Source organism: Bubalus bubalis, chromosome 12 (genome assembly GCF_019923935.1).
Source record: "Bubalus bubalis isolate 160015118507 breed Murrah chromosome 12, NDDB_SH_1, whole genome shotgun sequence".
NCBI classification, from domain to species: domain Eukaryota; kingdom Metazoa; phylum Chordata; class Mammalia; order Artiodactyla; family Bovidae; genus Bubalus; species Bubalus bubalis.
The window spans coordinates 49,030,213-49,045,349 of record NC_059168.1 but is presented as its reverse complement, the minus strand read 5'-3'; positions in this window follow the sequence as shown (position 1 = coordinate 49,045,349).

Here is a 15,137-nt window from a genome sequence, read left to right as displayed (position 1 = left end):
GCAGGAACTCAGGGCTGGAGAGGGTGGGGACCCGCCTTAGGGTGGGCCTCAGGATACTAACGGAATCTATTAGAACCCTACAGTGGCCCCACCCTTCCCTCACCCCTCTCCCTGTACCAAACCAAGCAGTTACTGATGAGGACAATAGAGTCACAGACCCAGTGTCTGATGCATGTTCCTGCGTTGTTTTACAGATACTATAACTGCCAACAGAGGGAAAAAACCCTAACTGCATAATGACCAGACTGTAGCCATGACATAAGCTGCTCCATCTTGAGCAGTACTGAATCCATGGCTAGCACAGTTCTAAGAACTGGCCTCAAGAGAACGGATTAACATACATGTCTCAAAATAACCTATATCTTTGTGGGCATCAAACTGACTGTAGTTTACTCTGCCCATATATGTCAGCAGGCAACTAAAATTGTCCACAAAGACAGGCTACAGACCCATGTTAACATTTTCCACTCTGAGAATAAATACTGTGTCCATTGTTAGCATAAAGAAGTTACAGAAGATGGATCTTTGCCCCGTAGTCCCATAGGTATGAAATGATGTTTGGCAGTGGGGAATTCAAAGAAGCTCTTTCACCCCTTTCCTGTTGGCCCACTTCTGTTCCTAACTTTAACAGAGCCCAATTATAAGAATGAGATCACTAAGCAATTGAAACTTACTCCTTAGCTCTCCTGAATGCACTCTATACTTGCCAAGTCGCTTCAGTCGTGTCCTGCCAGGCTTCTCTGTCCATGGGATTTCCCAGGCATGAATATCGGAGTGAGTTGCCATTTCCTCCTCCAGGCACCGAACCTGTGTCTCTTAAGTCTACTGCAGTGGCAGGTGGGTTCTTTACCACCAGCACTACCTGGGAAGCCCAAGCCTTGTCTAAACTGTTGATTCTTTTCCTAAATGAAAAGAAACAAGAATGAAAAATTAAGCAGTTAAAAAATGAGTAGTTCTGTGGAGACCACGGTGGTCCAGTGGTTAAGATTCCTCGCTCGCAATGCAGGGGGTGAGGATTCCATCCCTGGTCAGGGAACTACATCCTGCATGCTGCAACTAAAGCCCATTGCAGCCAAATAAATTAAAAAACAAAATAAGTAGCTGTCTACCCCTGCTAACCCACTTAGTAATCCTGCAGGCAGAGCATGCAGGCAGGATAGCGTCTGAAGACAAAGTCAGCCAGTCTGTACACAATGGAGAATGATGAAGAACCCAGCCTCCTGTCTAGATGATTCACTGAGATACTTCCCACCAGTTTTTCCCTTTAAAAACTGGTATGGCTGAGTAGAATCTTCACAGCTGGTGTCAGTACACAAGTCCACCTTCTCTCCAGATTGCCGGCTTCTCTGATTAAAACACCTTTCCTTTCACTGACACTTGCCTCTCGAATTATTGGCTTCTGGGTGTCGGACACAACTGAGCGACTGAACTGGACTGAACTGAGTGGTACGCAGCTGAACCTGAGTTCAGCAACACATACAGACTCCTGCATCCCTCACCAGATATGCAGGTTTGACTTCTCTGGAGGAGTCCTCCACCCTAGTGCCTGTTTTATTTTTAATGTTGTTGTTGTTTTTCACCAAGTCATGAATTTACCTAGCTCTGAAGCCACATGGCCTGTGGGAGGAGAGTAGAGGCCACCGAAAAGAGCTCAGCAGTTAGTGGCTGCTTGGTCCCAGCTGAGGGAACTAGTCTCACTCCTTCCCTCCCTGGGGAGAAAGAGGAGGAGGGAAGGAGTGGGGGCAGTCCAGGTAGTGGGGACAATCTGTGACAAAAGATCCAGAGGGCCAAAAAGAACATGATCTGGAGAGCAACTCAGCCTCACTGGTGCCTCCTCAGATTGCAGGTCTGTGCTTAAATGTTCCCTTCTCCGGGAAGCCTTCCTGGCTGCCCCAGCCTAGGCTTGGGCACCTAATACATCGCAAGCAAGTGCCTTTTTACTCCCAGGAAAGGATCAGCTGCCACAGCTGCCCACTATTGTGTATCCAGGACCTGGGATACAGTAGGTGCCAAATATTTCTTGAGAGAGTCACTGAATAGGTCAAGTCTACTCTGGATCTCTCTGAAGCTCATAATGTTCCTTGTCAGGACTTCCTTTGTAAGAGGAAAATCTAACCTAGTGTTTTCCAATAGAACATTCTGTGGTGATACGAACATTCTATAGTTTCATTGTCCACTACAGAAGCCATTAGCCACAATAGCACTTGAAATGTGACAGTGACCAAGGAGCTGAATTTTTAACAATAATGTAATTAACTTTTTTCAAGTTTTTTTTTTTTTTTGGATGGGGTGGGGGGGGGGGGCACTGTGCCATGTGGCTTGTGGGATCTTAGTTCCCCAACCAGGGATTGAACCTAGGCCATGGCAGTGACAGCACAGAGTCCTAACCACTAGACTGCCAGGGAATTCCCTATAATGTAATTCATTTTTAATTAATTTAAATTCAGATAGCCACATATATAGTTCATGGCTATCAAAATGTTCTATGTCTCTTAACTTCCCGAGTGTGAGGGGCAGTGGTGAGAGAGAAGTCTGGAGAGGGCGTTGGCAGCTGGGTCCTCCATAATGAGTGTGAGCAAAGGGGAGCCACTGAGGCTCTGAGCTGGGGGGTGGGGGTGCTGGAGGGATGGTATTTTCAGAGGATCGCTTCAGCTGTGAAGTGCTGAGTGGGTCTGAGGGCAGCACGGATGCAGGGAGAACAGTTTGGGGCTGCACATATTTCTGTGATCCGGATGATAGATGACACCCCTTGTTTTTCACCATGCCAGTCACCTTCCAAACACCCCCTGTCTACTTCCCCTCATCCAGTGAACTAGACTCTAGAAAATTCTAAGCACGGTCACCAACTGGGGGATCAAGTCTTGAAGAAATGCCATTTGGTGAAGAAGCTTGTGGATTACCCAGAGTGCTTTGCTGTCTTTAGTGGCCTGGAAGGGCCAATAGGGCACAGGGTATGGCATGCAGGCTTGCAGCTGGGGAAGGCCTGAAAGTGTGGCTGCTCCCAGACAAGACCACACTGTGGGGCTCAGAATGTGTTCTGTGCAACCTGCCAGCATGCTTTTTCACTTTGGTTTCTAAAGAGGCACTCTGGGAATTCCCTGGTGGTCCAGTGGTTAGGACTTGCTGGTTTCACTACTGAGGGCCCAGGTTCAGTCCCTGGGGAACTAAGATCCCTCAAGACACACAGCACAGTCATAAATAAATAAATAAAAAGTCAGTCTGATCCCTGGGAAAAAACATGGGATTTGGGGGCTAAAGGACCTAACTTTGAATCAGGCTCAGTAGCTTTACGTCTGTGTGACCTTAACCTTGGTCTCTTTACTTTTAAAATGGGGCAATTAATGCTTACTTTTTAGAGTTGTGAGAGTAAGAAATTTTATCTATCTATCTATCTAATGTATATTTAGCCTAACACACCCTGACGTGTACTAGAGTCGAATGATTGGTACCTAATAACAGTCCCAACAGTGAATATGGGCTTCCCTGGTGGCTCAGATGGTAAAGAATCTGCCTGCAATGCAGGAGACCTGGGTTCGATGCCTGGGTTTGGAAGATCTTCTGGAGAAGGGAATGGCAACCTAATCCAGTATTCTTGCCTGGAGAATTTCATGGGCAGAAGAGCCTGGCAGGCTAATGTCCATGAGGTCACAAAAAGCTGGACACTGAGCAACTAACACTTTCATTTCACTTTCAACTGTGAATATAGGTCAAGCCTGGTTGCATTCCTGACAGCATGCTCCATTTTCAGGGGCTCCCTGACTTGTTTCCTCAACACACACACATACATACACATGTGACCTTAAATGCATCCTTGGTATTATAATTATTGTTCTCTCTACCCACCTGGGTTTCCTATCCCCCTCCTCTTGGTAATACTGGCTACTCACTCCAGTATTCTTGTCTGGAGAATTCCATGGACAGAGGCCATAGTCCATGGTGTCACAAAGAGTCAGACACAACTGAGCAACTAACACTTTCATGTGGATATTGAGCTCATTAAAAAAAAAAAAAAAAAAAAAAAACCTCCTTATTTATCTATTTCTTATTTATTTATTTTGTTTTGGCTGCACAGCTGGCAGGGTCTTGATTACCTGGCCAGGGATTGAACCCGGGCCCCCCACAATGAAAGCACAGAGTCCTAACCACTGGACATCCAGGGAATTCCTGCTGAAATCATTTTGGAAGTGTTTTTAAGTTCTCCCAGATGTTTCCTTTCTCTACTGTGCAAATCTAGTGGAGGAGAGAGAGGGGCGTTAGGAGCAGAAGGATTTTTGGAAAGTCTGGTTTTCAGACACCCACGGACCATGATGAGGATGTCACAAGTGGGTGACAAAAAAGGAGAAAAACACCACCTGAAAAGTGAGTTCTTCCTGAAGCAAAATTATTCCATTTAACTGTTGTCTTTGTTCGGTGGCTAAGTCATGTCCGACTCTTTGTGACCCCAAGGACTGCAGTCTGCCAGCCTCCTTTGTCCTCCACTATGTCCCAGAGATTGGTCAAATTCATGGCCATTGATTGAGTTGGTGATGCTGTCTAACCATTTCATCCTCTGCTGCCCCCTTCTACTTTGCCTTTAATCTTTCCCAGCATCAGGGTCTTTTCCAATGAGTTGGCTCATCAAGTCAGGTGGCCAAAGTATTGGAGCTTCAGCTTCAGCATCAATAATCAGGGTTGATTTCCTTTAGGATTGACTGATTTGATTTCTTTGCTGTCCAGGTCACTCTCAAGAGTCTTCTCCAGCACCACAGTGCCAAAGCATCAATTCTTTGGTGCTCAGCCTTTTTTATGGTCCAACTCTCACATCTGTATTTGACTACTGGAAAAACCATAGCCTTGACTAGATGGACCTTTGTTGACAAAGTGATGTCTCTGCTTTTTAATATGCTATCTAGGTTGGTCATCGCTTTCCTTCTAAGGAGGAAACATCTTTTAATCTCATGACTGCAGTCACCATCTGCAGTGATTTTGGAGCCCAAGAAAATAAAGTCTATCACTGTTTCCATTGTTTCCCCATCTATTTGCCATGAAGTGATGGGACCAGGGGCCATGATCTTAGTTTTTTGAATGTTGAGTTTTAAGCCAGTTTTTTCACTCTCCTCTTTCACTTTCATCAAGAGGCTTTTTAGTTCCTCTTCACTTTCTGCCATAAGGGTGGTGTTATCTGCATATCTGAGGTTATTGATATTTCTCCCGGCAATCTTGATTCCAGCTTGTGCTTCATCCAGCCAGGCATTTTGCATGAAGTACTCTGCATATAAGTTGAATAAGCAGGGTGACACTACGCAGCCTTGTAGTACTCCTTTCCCAATTTGGAACCAGTCTGTTGTTCCATGTCTGGTTCTAACTGTTGTTTTTTGACCTGCATACAGATTTCTCAGGAGGCAGGTAAGGTAGTCTGGTATCCCCGTCTCTTTAAGAATTTTCCACAGTTTGTTGTATCCACATATTCAATGAAGCAGAACAATTTAATGGACCACCTTTTAAGAAAAATCCAGTTTCTCTTTCTTTTTTAGGTATTAAATTATACTTTCTTTCTAGTCACTTGATTTTTGGAGTAGGAAATGACAACCCACTCCAATATTCTTGCCTGGAAAATTCCATGGACAGAGGAGCCTGGTGGGTTTGCAAAGAGTCGACATGACTGAGTGATTAACATATTATACATTATTATCTTTAAAATGGGGTGGGAGGAGCAGGGAGGTTGGCCTAGATAACTTCCAAGGGCTTTTCCAACTTAAATAGTCCCAGCTCCCCCAGGCCTGGGGCCAAGTACACACTGCCTGGGATTATGTCTCTGTCACCCCCTGGCCTGCCTCCCCCGCTCCCTCTATCTCCTCACCAACCCATCCTGCTCAGCCCCATCAGGTTTGACCTCCCGCTGAGCTTTCCTTGTGCTCCTTGGGGAGAAGCGCCCCATCTTTAGTGCAGTCTGGATGACGTGATAACCCAGGAGACACAGTTTGTAAAAGGCAAATGTGAGTTTTGAAGAGCCTCATGTCCAGCCCGAGATAATGAGGGAATCAAATTAGAAGGACAGAAGATGCAGAGCAGAAAAACCAAGAACAAGGCCTGAGAAGTGGGCCAAGAAGGGAAGAACATCATAAGAAACAAGTTCTGGCTGGAGGATGACGTCCTAGACACCTACACAAGCTGTAGCCCACCTTGTCCTGTGTCCTCATTCTGTAGATGAAGAGATTAAGAACCCAGGAGGGCAGAGAGGTCTGTGATTGGGGGGATGGGAGATGGGGAGGATGGATGGCAGGTGGTAGGAGGAGGAGGCATGTTTGTTTTTCACTCTAGCACCACGTCAGCAAGAGATAAGGCCTGGAGAGAGAAAGGAATTGAGAGAGAGAGACTTGGAAACCAGGTCCAGAAGAGACTAGAAGCACTAAGTTAGGGCTGATCCAGGCCCTCCACGAGCTCTTATGTTCCTCTGCTCTGCCGCCTGCTCGGGTCACCTTTCTTTTGCCCATAGCCCTCAGCTTAGCTCTCTGGACAACCCAGAAGTGGGCCCCAGACGGGCTGGCCACAGGAGGCTGGTAAGATAGCCAGAGAGTGAGGAGGACTGATCAGTGCCCTCCAGAGGACCCCTAAACTCCACACACTCTTGTTGAGAAACTCCTGGAATCGGGGAGGTGAGGGGGGACTGTTGTGGTGCTTACACGTAGAACCAACTCCTGGGACTTCCCTGGTGATCCAGCGGTCAGGAATCTGCACTTCCACTGTTGGGGGCACAGATTCAATCCTTGGTGGGGGAACTTAGATCCCACAAGCATCATGGCACAACCAAAAAAAGAAAAAAAAAATCCAGACTCTTGCTCCCCAGGCAGTACACTTTTGCACCCCAAAAGGATCCAGGGACAAGAAGTGCCAGCAGCTTTCACATGCATGAGTGTGAAGTCGTTTCAGTCGTGTCCGACTCTGCGACCCTATGGACTGTAGCCTGCCAAGCTCCTCTGTCCACGGGATTCTCCAGGAAAGAATACTGGAGTGGGTTGGCATGTTTTCCTTCCGGGGATCTTCCGGACACAGGGATCAAACCTGCATCTCTTATATCTCCTGCACTGGCAGCTCTCACCAATGCATTAAATCCCAAACAGTGGCCCTGGGTCCTGGGAAAAACACCATAGTCAGGAGTCCCTCTGTGAATCTCCTATCATAATTAACTTGAGATGAATCATTAATAGAGCAAGGGCAAGGTGGAAGGCCACGTTTGTAGCAACTGCTGCTGTAGGTAGAGGGTCATTTTTAAAGCATGGATGTTGGAGGTAAGAGAGAAACCAGCTCCAAAGTCCCCAAATCTACTTGGGAGATGCCACCAATTCTAGGAAGTCTTCCAGTAAGGAGACCTTGGGCAGGTGGGGTGAGCCTCTGCAGCTCAGAGCTGTGTGTACTGTTCTTGATCACATGGGCCATTCACGGCCTGGGAAGCTAGGAGCTGGGGCAGCTGGGTGACCAGGAAGTGGAGAAGACCCAGGCTGCCAACTCCTCCTTGCCACCCTCCCCCCGAGAGCGAGAGTCAAGGCCAGGAATCTCCTGGGAGCCTCCTGCCTAATTCCCAGGGCCTGGCAGCCAGCTCGGCTGCTGACGCAAGGCGAGGGGTGGGTGAACTCAGCCTGTCCCTGGCACACAGAGCTTCCTGTGCACCACCCACCCTGAAAAACACACCCATTCACTTCCCTCTGCTCTGGCCTTCCTAGGTCTCCAGCTCCTTTTCTCCGCAAGCAGAGTAGGGCCCCCTGAGGATCTGCGAGCAGACCCTACCTGGGGCTAAGGTAGCATTTCTGACTCAGTCCTGCTCCTCTCCATGGGTGGCCTGTGAATGGGGCTGGGACCTGGACCTACCCAGTGGGAAGGCAGGGCCTGGGCACCCCTGGGCCCTCAGGTTCTGTCCCTGCCAGCAGCCCACTTCTTTAGGAAGAAGTCTCCAGCTCATCCTATTCCTTTAGAAGGGTGGATTTTCCTCTTCTTGCCCTCACCTCTCACTTTCAGAGCCTAGGCCCAAGGAAGAATGCTGGGGGGGCCCACCTGGGGGGGCTCACCCACCCTCTTAGGCACCCTAAAGGCATTATCAGCTCAAGAGGAAGATTCATTAAGCATCCATTTAGGACAAGCATCCATTTACGACATGCATCCCCATGAGCCGGTAACAGTTACCTAATATGCAATAACATAACACAGATGACCTGTATGCCTCATTTTACAAAGTGCTTTCAGGATGAATCAGTGCCTCAAGGGATCCTGGTGACAATGCTGTGACATGGGGAGGCCCTCGAAGAAGAAGCCGAGGCCTAGAAAGTTATGTGGCAGAACCAGGAGTCCCGCCCACAGGGTGTTGCTACATCCTCCTGCTGCCTTTATCCTGTCTCCCAGGTATACACCCGAACAGGAAGCAGGCTTACTGGAGACCCAGTTTATTTTTTTAGTATTTTATTTATTTATTTGTCTGTGCCAGGTCTTAGTTGCGGCATGCAGAATCTTTAGTTGCAGCATGTGAATTCTTTTAAAAATATTTATTTGACTGCATCAGGTCTGCGCTAGTTGCAGCATGCAAACTCTTAGTTGTGAGATACAGGATCTTAGTTCCCTGACCGGGGATTGAACCTTGGCTCCCCCTGCATTGGGAACACTGAATCTTAGCCACTGGACCATTAGGGAAGTCCCTGGAGGCCCGGTTTAGACAGAGGGAGGGACTTGGTTCAGGAGAAGGAGGAGCAGGTGGAAGAGGCAGGGAGAACAGGACTTGGGGGATCTGGGGTAGAGGCACAATGGGAAGACCTGGAGACCTCCTGGGGAGCCCCGAGATCTGGGGGAAGGGGGCACGGGGGTTGCAGCTCCTGTACCTCAGCTGCTCATTCAGACCGAGGCTCACTGGCCATGCTGATCAAGGGCTGGCACCTGCTGGGCTGGGGCGGATGGAATGAGCCCTCCAGGTTTGGCCCAGGAGCAGTGGCAGTGGCCACCTCCAGCTTCCCTGTTGATGCCAGGGTTGAATGAAGCTGTCTGCATCATCTGCCCATTCTACCTTGCCTGCCCTCTCCCCATAGCCGTGCCTGACCTCCCTGGGTGGCCACACGCCCACCTTCATGACCCTCCCCACCTTCCCAGTGGCTCTCATCGCTGACACAACTTCTGAGGCCGATGCACTCAGACTGCTAGGGCTGGTGGGTGGTGAGCACACAGTGCCCTGTGTGGGAGGGTACAGCCTGTGCCAACTGCCCCCCACCCCCATACATGTTGGCCCTCGGGCCTCGCGGGAAGGTCTGTGATGGATCCGGAGGGGAAAAGGGAGGCAGGTGCGTTCTTCTCATTGGCAGCCCTCAGTGATGAGACACCCCACTCCAGGGACCACCTGAAACCTGGCCTGCAGGACCCTCCGAACCCTTCATCTACCCTCCTATCCCCTCACCTACCCCTTGTGGTCAGAGGAGGGGGATCCAAAGGAGAAAACCCCAGAAAAGCCAGTTCCTGGCTCTGCCCAACCTTGAACAGTTTCCTGGAACCACTACAATCGCTTTCAAGTTTGAAGTATATTTATTTTTTATTAGATATTATGATCACATGATATTACATGAAAACAGCATAAAAGGATATAATCCAGAGAAAAACAAGCCTCCCTCCCCCACCCCTTTTGCTCAGCTGCCTTGTTCTCCCCAGAGGAAGGCAGTGCTACCAGTTCCTTGTGTATCTTTCCAGAGATAGTCTACATCACCCATTAGGGTTTTGATTATCGGGGCTCACCAAACAAGGTCACATCCTGCTGAACTTTTCTGCTTGGGAAGGGGAAGGATCAACTGCCCTGCTTTTTAAAAAAATTATTATTAATTTTTATTGGAGTGTAGTTGACTTATAATTTGTTAGTTTCAGGTGTACAGCAAAATGAATGTGATACATATACATATGTGCATACATGCTAAGTCGCTTCAGTCTGGTCCGACTCTCTGAGACCCCATGGACTGTAGCCCTCTAGGCTCGTCTATCCATGGGATTTTCCAGGCATGAATACTGTAGTGTCTTGCCATTGCCTATTCCAGCGGATTTTCCCAACCCAGGGATCGAACCCTGTCTCCTGCATTGGCAGACGAGTTCTTTACCACTAGAGCTACCAGGGAAGCCCACATATGTTATATCCACATTTTTTTTTTTTTAGATTCTATTCCCATATAGGTCAATACAGAGAACTGTTAACTCCCCAGCTTTGAACAGTCCTCAGAACAGACAGCAGGTCACCAGAGAGAAACTCCCACAGGAGCCCACGTTCCAACTGTGTCTCCCCTTCCTCACCCTCCACCTGTGCTGTGTGGATCCCCAAGGCTGAGGTGAGGAAGGGCAGACAGCCTTGACCTCATTCCTTAGAGAGGAAAGCTGAGGAGCCTGGAGGCTAAGAAGACTCAAGATTGTCCTGTAAAGCTGGGGTACCCCAGTGTTCCTCTATCATCACCCCACCTCCTTAATATCTTCGCTTTGTCTTCCAAACAACCTTGAGTTCCTATCTCATTGGCACAACTAGACTATGGACATCTCCAGCGCAGGCGCAAGGACTCTTCCTCTGCCCCTTCCAAGATGAACTCTGAGCTGGACCCTGTGAGGCCCCGCTGCAGCAGCCAATGACATTGTCTGAAGCAAGTGAGAGAGGCAGAGGGCGTGCTGTTCTTGCAGGGTCACTCCAAGGCCCTGCAGCCTGCACCGGTACACACCCACATCCCTACCCACCACACTCCCTGCCCCACAGGCCCCGCGCCTTGTGGGTTTTCTTCTTACGCAGTTATCTTGGTTAATGCCACTGCTCTGAAAGCCAAGGCCGTAGACTGGCTCCCCAGGGGTGGAATCATCCCGAGAAGGAATGCTGTGTTCTGTGAACTCTAGAGAGTGTTGCAAATTACAACTGCAAGACAAAAAGAGACTGTTCTTCCATGAAACGGAGTGCACAGTTCTCCGGCTGGAGACAGGTGATTTCCTCCGTCATCACCTCTCCCCTTACCTCCCCATCCAACCCCTGTGATCCTCAGGCTTTCTCTAGAATTAGCCCAGGTCCATCCTCCCACCTTTTATGTAAAAGTTCACTTAGATAAAGCAGGGTCTCTCTCTCTCTCGAAAGGTCACAGAGGGACTCCCCTGGTGGTCCAGTGGTTTATACTCCACGCTTTCACTGCAGGGGATGAGGGTTTTATCCCTGGTCGGGGAACTAAGATCCCACATGCCTCACGGCACAGCCAAAAAAAAAAACTTTTTTAAATAAAGAAATAAAGGTCACAGAGTGCCCAGAGGGATTCTGTGCTCAGAAAACAGGATAATAAGAAGGGCCAGTGGCTTCAGAAGGTATGAGTTGTGCCTGTTTAGTGACACAGCAGGAACAAGGGGAGACATTATTTATTTTAGAGAACAGACAGTATCTGCTGTGGCTATTGTATGAATTCAGGCTCAGCACTTGGGTGGCTGTGAGGATGTCTGTGGGGTGAAGGACTCCGGGGACAGGGTGGTGGCAGAGGCCCATGGACCAGAGGGCCTGCTGATTTGAGAGGACTGGAAGGCCTTGCTGCCAGAGGGAGAAAAACAGATGGAGGTGGGGCAGGTTAGAATGGGAATCAGAGAGGGAATTCCTGCTCGGGGAGATGGGTGAGGAAATGGTGACTCCAAGGTCTGGAAGGTCAGGGGTCACAGAGAGGGACTCTTGGTGGCTCAGATGGTAAAGAATCTGCCTGCAGTTCAGGAGACTTAGGTTTGATCCATGGGTTGGGAGGACCCCCTGGAGAAGCAAATGGCAATCCACTCCAGTATTCTTGCCTGGAGAATTCCACGGACAGAAGAGCCTGGCGGGCTACAGTCCATGGGGTTGCAAAGAGTCAGACATGACTGAGTGATGTGACTAACACTAAAAATCAAAGGACTTCTCTGCTCTGAGATCTGGTTCCCTTTCCTGCTTCCTCATTCTAGCTCAAGGTGCCACTATCCTGAAGGGCCAGGGCACTCTGTCTGGGCTCATATCTCATTGGAGTCTCACCAGGCTCCCAGACCAAAGCTCTATCATGGGATCTCAGGCCCCAGCTGCCTTCCTGGAATTCCAACCATGGTCTCCCCTACCAAACCTGCTCCCCTCCACCCTCCAGTGCTTCTTCCCTCTAGATCTCCCTCTAGATTTCCATCACTGTGCCTGTGGGAGGTCAGGGGAACTTGACTGGGATTAGGGCATGGCTAATTAAATGGTTAAATTTAATTTAACCATTAAATTAAATGGAATTGGTTTGTTCAACAATTGATCGTTAAAAATGGTGGCCTTTCTTTCATGTAGCCATCATGACACCACTCCTCTGAGAAACTGCGGACAAGATGCTAGTAGAATCACCCACGTACATTTATGTATTTATTTTGGCTGTGCTGGGTCCTTGGTGCTGCACAGGGGCTACTCTCTAGTTGTGGTTTGGGAGCTTACTGCAATGGCTTCTTTTGTCGTGGAGCACTTGGAAGAAAAGTTATGACCAACATAGACAGCATATTAAAAAGCAGAGACATTATTTTGCCAACAAAGGTCTGTCTAGTCAAACCTATGGTTTTTCCAGTGGTCATGTATGGATGTGAGAGTTGGACTATAAAGAAAGCTGAGCACCGAAGAATTGATGCTTTGGAACTGTGGTGTGGGATAAGACTCTTGAGAGTCCCTTGGACTGCAAGGAGGTTCAACCAGTCCATTCTAAAGATCAGTCCTGAAACTCCAATACTTTGGCCACCTGATGCAAAGAGCTGACTTATTGGAAAAGACCCTGATGCTGGGAAAGATTGAGGGCAGGAGGAGAAGGGGATGACAGAGGATGAGATGGTTGGATGGCATCACTGACTCAATGGACATGAGTTTGAGTAAACTCTGGGAGTTGGTGATGGACAGGAAAGCCTGGCGTGCTGCAGTCCATGGGTTTGCAAAGAGTTGGACACAACTGAGTGACGGAACTGAATGGGCTCTAGGGCACACAGGCTTCAGTAGCTCAGGGCTCTAGAGCAGGCTCGGTAGTTGTGGTGCTAGGGCTTAGTTGCACCATGACTTGACCCATGTATATATTGATAGTGGGCCTTTGTCAATGATATGAGCAACAGCAGGAGTTAGGATCCTGGGCTTTCATTGCCGTGACCTGGGTCTAATCCCTGGTCAGGGAACTGAGGTCCCGGAAATCATATGGTGTGACCAAAAACAAAACAAAATGTATGAGTAACAGTAACATAAGGGATCACGGCCAGTGAACACACCCTCATTTGGCCTCTGGATCTTCACTCTTCTGTGATTTTCCCATTTGTATCATTGGCCCTTCCTTCTCTATGTATTTTTCTGGTTCCTGTTCACCTTCCTGACATCTAAACACTGGAGGGCCCAGGATTCAGTCCTTCTAAGCTTTTCTGTCCTTATTCACACCCAGATGACCTCATTCAGGTTCACAGATTTAAGGTTAATCTCTCTGTGCTGACAGCACCTACATTTATATCTTTAGTCGTGGCTGTCCCTTGAACTCCAGGTTTGAGTACCCAGCTGCCTACTCTAGGCCTTGACCTAGATATCATAGACGTGGCCATGACAGACAAGGCCAACATACTCTCCAAAACCAAAACTTTATTTCACCCCCCAAACCTGCTCCTTCCACAGCCTTCTGCAGATCAGTAAATGGCTACATGGTACCTTCATTCTTCCAGTGCTCAGGCCACAACCAGTTTAAGATTCTTCCTTGAGACTTTCCTGGTGGTCCAGTGGCTAAGACTCTGTTCTTCCAATATAGGGGGCCTGGGTTCGATCCCTGCTTGTGGAACAAGATCTTACATGCCGCAACTAAGAACCAGTGCAGTCAAATAATTTTTTTTTTTTGGTAAAGATTCTTCCTTGATGTGTTTCTTTTACTCACACTCCACAGCTGATACATCAGTAAATCCTCTTTGCTCTGTGTTTGAAATATATCCACCGCTATCCCTGCTGCCACATTCCTACCCACTGATGTCTTCTTAAAATATATTTTAATGAACTTTTATTTATTTATTTATTTCTGGCTGCTCTGGGTCTTTGTTGCTGCTTGAGGGCCTTCTCTATCTGCAGTGAGCAGGGGCTACTCTCTAGTTGTGGTGCGTAGGTTTATTGTGGTGGCTTCTCTTGTTGTGGAACATGGGCTGTAGAGCGCAGGCTCAGTATCTGTGGCACTCGAGCCTAGTTGCCCTGCAGCATGCAGAATCTTCCAGGACCAGGGATCAAACCTGAGTCCTCTGCTTTGGCGAGCAGATTCTTAACCACTGGACCACCAGGGAAGTCTACTACTGACGTCTTAACCATGACCTACCAGGCTCCATGTCATATGGCTCACTGCCCCTGGTTTCACCCCCTTGCCCCGCCCCCTCCCCACTCCTCAGACACCCCAGTCCACTCCTGCCTTGATGCCTTTGCACGTCTGGAATTCTCTCCCTGAGCACTAACTCAAGCTGGCTCTCTCATTTCCTTCTTGTCTCTGCTCAGATGGCACCTCTTCAGTGAGACCTCCCCAGACCACTTGATTTAAGATAGCCAGCTCTTGGGACTTCCCTGATGGTCCAGTGGTCAAGATTCCATGCTTCCACTTTAGCGGGTGGTATGGGTTCAATCTCTGGTCAGGGAACTAAGATCCCTCATCCCACATTTTGCACGCCATTCAGTCAAAAAACAAAATAAAACAAACAAAAAAAGATATCCAAGTCCCAAACTTTACATTTTGGTGGTTGGTGGTTTAGTTGTTAAGTCATGTCTGACTCTTGCAACTCCATGGACTGTAGCCCATCAGGCTCCTCTGTCCATAGGATTATCCAGGCAAGAATACTGGAGTGGGGTGCCATGCCCTCCTTCAGGGGATCTTCTGACCCAGGGATCTAATCTGCATCTCTTGCATTGCAGGTGGATTCTTTAAAGCTGAGCCACTGAGGAAACCCATGTGTGTGTGTACACATATAAAAATATTACTTATTTCTGATTGTTTATTACCTATGTATCTCCTCTAGAATATAAAACTCCATGAAAGAGGAGAATTTGAACCATGTCCTGCCAGACTCCAGCATGTAGAACTGTGCCTGGCACACAGTTCCACAGTTATTAAAGCTGTTGAACAAACCAGGCTTAGAGAAGGTAAATTTGCTGCCCCAAA